Below are 5,000 nucleotides of genomic sequence, written 5' to 3'. Positions count from 1 at the left end.
CTCTGTCTCTCTCTCTCTCTCTCTCTCTCCTCTAATGGCAGTAATCAATTAAGTACTTCAAAAATGGGAAAGATTAGCGCCACACCATGAAGCTCTCATTGTGGAGATTTTAGTCATTTTAAAGGTGACATTTTTGAGTCATGCAGGCAGGCAACACAGTCAAGGCTTGAAACAGCACAATTATATATACAGAAAAGAAACTCAGAAAGAGCTTTATTGTGGAGGAAAAAAATGTTTTTGTCCTTCCCTTGCAGGTGGGATGAGGAGAGAATTCTCCATCACTGAGAACTAACCGCTACTGAGAGTTACTATTGTCCTCCAAAACTTAATGTGGTTTCAACACCAAGTGAATTTTGAAGTGCCTAATACAAGTTGATGCGGCACTGAAATAATTTTGGAATCATTATTTTAGGAGAACCTACCAGATAAAAGAGGAGTAGGATGTGTGTGGTATTAAGGCTCAGTTATGCTTCCTACTTGTGCCACAGAGTGAGCTTGACGCAGCCATGATGCAGTTAATTCTTGTTTATGCCCTGTTTTGAAGCACGGTCTGCGCGATGTCATTCCACGCTGAAACTGCCTTCAATACAAAGAGTAAACTAGACGTGTCGGTTGTTTTTTTAGCATCACAGACTCGACGAGAATGAAAATGAAACATTAAATCTTTATATCACGTGCATGTTTGATCGCACTGGCAGCCACAGTAGTAGTTTGGAACAAAGAAGTGGCTCATTTGTCGAGGACGAAGCGGAATGTTTCCTCGACCTCGGAACCACTGTTCAACTGTCCAAATAACTTCAGCGTCGTAACTTGCAAGCGCATGTGTTGTCTTCGGTTCGTGTAAATAAATCAAACAACAAAGCACGGGCAACTTATTTAATGAAGAGCTCACAGTCCGTAGACCGACGAAGGTTAGAACAAGGAAGTAGCGCTTGTTCTCGACTCGAGGACAGAGCAGGCTGGTCGAGAGGACCAATCAGAGACCTATTTTCGCCCTTTCACGCCGTCGCTCCCTGCGTCGAGACACAATTTTGGGGAGGTGCCCCAGAGTACCTGCGTGATGGGGGGGGCTTCACTACGTTAACTGCGCGGCTCACTGCATCATGATGCAGTGACGCTGATCTCGAGGCATAAACCACCCTTTACACTGCAAGTGAGACGCAGATGCACTTGTTTGCTTTCCTCAGTTTCCTTGCCAGTAACTGCTAACTGCTAACTTTAGATCAAATAAATAATGGAATTCTGATAGAGGTTGTTGTCAACAACACCACATGAAATAGAGGGGAAAAAATAAATATTTAACCACGAACACAAATGTTTTACTGCGACTTGCCTCATGAAAGCGGTGGATTATTAAGACAGCAACATAGTTGGAGGGAAAAGAGTTTGAACTCGCTGTCAACAAACTGACAGTCGACTCAAACAGCACTGGCAAAATGGAGGAGAATGAAGACATAGTAGATTGCTGCCTAATATTGGAAGATGACTCTAAGTTCTGAAGTGTACTATTGTACAGAGTGAGAGCGCTTTGTTAGTTTAAATGAGTTAGCGATTCCCTTTGAAGCTGCTGTTCCTTTGAAAAAGAGGAAGTCGAGGCATGCTGAGCTAGTAATAAAGAAGACAAAGGAACTAGGGCTGCCCAGCGCACAAACTGTAGTAGATATCAACAGGTTTTTGCAGACTCATCATCCAAAACATTTTGCTTGGCTTCTTTTGTCAATTTACGCCGTTGAAATTTTAAAAAAAGGGAGCTTGTAGTTTACTTTACAGCTGAAGTTTCCCCATAGGTTTATCTTGGACAATGAATTCATTTGAAGTAATTGTAGTACAGAGGTGTCTGACTGAAGTCTTGCCAAGGTGTTTTAATTGCCCATACTCCGATTGAGCCGTCATCAAAAGTGAAGGGAGTGGAATCTCGTACATCACAGCCCACTGATTTTGTCATGTTGGCCTTACACAACAAAACACTGATCAAAAAGAGTAATGCATTTAATCCACGGCGCAGAACAAGAACATGACACAACCAGACGCACAGGTTGAAATGCAATAAAACTGGAAACAGCATCAGTGTGAGGTTATTCCTTTACTTTTTCTGCACCTTTTCTTTTGATTTGATGCACCTTTGATCCAGCCCCTGATGACTTGGCTGTACAGGCACCCCCCTAAACGGCACCAGTGTAACCTGACGCATTACTGTGCACTGTGTCCCCCTCGGGGCCACAGACTCGCCACCACGTCAATGGGAGTCACAGCCCACTGTTAGGCCAAGTGTAACGGAGGCCAACTAGCAGAGTGTGGCATGGAACGTAAGTAAAACCTCCCTCCCAAAGCCTCATACGGTATCGGTAGTGCTGGGCTATCGGACTGGTCCTTTAATCCAGCGGTGTCGTGCTGTGACTCCCAGTGCCGTGGTGGCAAATTCACGGCCCTGAGGGTTACATAAGCACGCAGCTGCACTCCTAATGTTCCTTTTGGACAGAACAAGAAGACACATGATGGACACGCTACTCTGAAAAAAAATAGAATGATTTCAAGTGTGAATACTTCTTTCTACAGGAACTCCAGTCAGTCTTTGTGCTGTAGCCTGCCTTTACAATGGTGTGCACAATCTTATAGAAAGGTGTAGAGATACATTAGTAGTCCTTTCATGCAGTTCCTATTCACTATTTGCTGAAAAGGCGTAACAACATCGCTATGACAGTGCTAAGAGTCTTAAAGAGGCCATGCCAATTTTTTTAAACCTTCTTGCATGATTATGTCTTATAACAGTTCATAATATGTTTTCCTGGTCGTGTTAATGTGAAAGAAATGTTTTATTTCGTTTGATTGTTGTAGTTTATGAAAATAACAAAATGGCTAAGCCTGGCCAATCGAAAAAACAGGGCAGGCTTACGTCACCCTGACTACCCGCCGCTTAGCCACGCCCACTTTTGACGAGTCAAAATTGATAAACATTATGAATGGAGCATCTTGGCAACTCGTAACCAAACCTTACTCATATCACTGATAACTAAACAGCAGAAACACCCGTTGTGCTGAGGATTGCACATGCAGATAGGGTAACACTGGATACCTAAAAATAAAAGAAGGAAGCTGAGGTGGATCCATCCGGAAAAAAACTTCCAACTACTCACCGAATAGCTAGCACCTGGTAAGTGTCTTTCAACATTTGTTTTACACTGTAACCTCTTAATACGTAAAATATAGGCAATTAAAGTGTAAGGTGTCATGTAGATGACTTTTCAATTCAAGATGTTTTCCATAAGAAAGCATCAATGATGCAGAGCTATGTTCTACCTAGCTATGCCATAGCAGCAACTGGCGCTATGCTAAGATATTGTTATGCTGAGATATTGAGGGCTGTGTGACGCGTGTACATAAACACGGCATTTTTTTGTGCTCTTAGTAGAAAAGAAATGCTATGAAGTTCAGTGTTATGATTTAAATGTAAAAGTAAACCATGTGTACACATCTCTAGCGCCGAATTTCCTATAGTAGGCTTACTCTTCATAGGATGCTGTCATGAAATGCCAGTCACATTATCCATAACATGCACAGGCCTACCCAGCCTTCATGTTGTCCTTGTAATTAATGTTAAGTGTAACACTTAATGTTTTCACAAAATTGTCTGCCTTCCAAAATGAGACATCAGAGGCCTAATGGTTAGGGAGGTGGTCTTGATATTGTGGCAGGTGCGAAACCCATCCTTACCTCTCTCCTCATCTCCATCATGGCTGAAGTGCCCTTGAGCAAGGCACTTAGCCCCACAATGCTGCAGGGACAGTAACCAATTCAACCAATTCAATTGTGGAAAAACTTGGTTGTTTGGGATAAAAAATTGTCATTTAAGTATATCTTTCTATTTCTCCAGGTGAGAAGAGCAATGATCTGATGGCTGAGATTGGATGTATGGAAGAGACCGAGGTCCAGCACACCAAGCCAAGTTTAACCAATTAACTTCCCCATTTCAGCGTCTGCACCAGTATTCAATGTATTAATCAGATCATTCAGTTGTTCATAGACTTTATTTTTAGACACAAAGTACACATGCATTTTAGGGTTACAAAGGTGATACGAGGGGACGTCTATCCTGGGATGGACATATATAACACATGTGTATTTTACATTAATGAATGGTTCTCTGAACTACTGTGGTATCCTGACCTGAGTTCATATTATTACTTACATGCAGCATAATCCAGGCACCAAAATACCCATGTAACTGGATACGTACATATACTGGAGACAATGGAACTAGAGTAGGCCTACCGGTAATTAGTTTTAGACTAGACTCAATATAGACAGTCAGGGAACATGTTCTATGTTGTGAACAATAAAAAACAGGTTACAGCCAGAGACAGACTTTTCATTAGGCAAACCTAGGCTATTACCTAGGGCCCCGACCAAATCAGCCCTCCATAGGGGCCCCAACTGTCACACCAGTCGTGGTAAACATACAAAATAGTAGGCCTGATCTTAAGTTGTCACTTATGAAATTGAAAATATATGAGACAAAACAATAGAATAGCACCAAAACACAGACTTCTAAGGCCCTTATTTTGTGTACATGTTTCAAGAATGACTTTTCAGGGCCTCATGTTAATATTTTCCCTAGGGCCCCAAAATGGCTAGCCCCTGGTTACAGCATTCTCATTACCATTTAGGTGACAATAGCTTTATAACATAAGTTCTGTATGACAGGGTTGCTAACCACAAATAGGTGGTACAGTGCATTTCAGAAAAGGTATTGCAAAGTAGGCCAGCTAGAGTGCAGAGGCAGCTTAGTTTGTAGCTGTTGCAGCAGTTTAGCATCAGCAGGTTGTTTTTGTTTGGTAGCTGTGGGCAACAGTCAGCGCATGCTGCATCTAGTAAAGGTGGCTGTGCCATGTGTCTAGGCTGTGTACTCATGGATGTGCGCAGAGAGGGATGAGGTGGTACTAAAGCACCTGCCCCTTTTCCCTCCTGGACAAAAAAAATGCCAATTTTTGAATGTTATATTT

The sequence above is a fragment of the Engraulis encrasicolus genome, chromosome 19 (genome assembly GCF_034702125.1).
Source record: "Engraulis encrasicolus isolate BLACKSEA-1 chromosome 19, IST_EnEncr_1.0, whole genome shotgun sequence".
NCBI classification, from domain to species: Eukaryota; Metazoa; Chordata; class Actinopteri; order Clupeiformes; family Engraulidae; genus Engraulis; species Engraulis encrasicolus.
The sequence above is the reverse complement of the archived record's forward strand: the minus strand, read 5'-3'. Positions refer to the sequence as shown.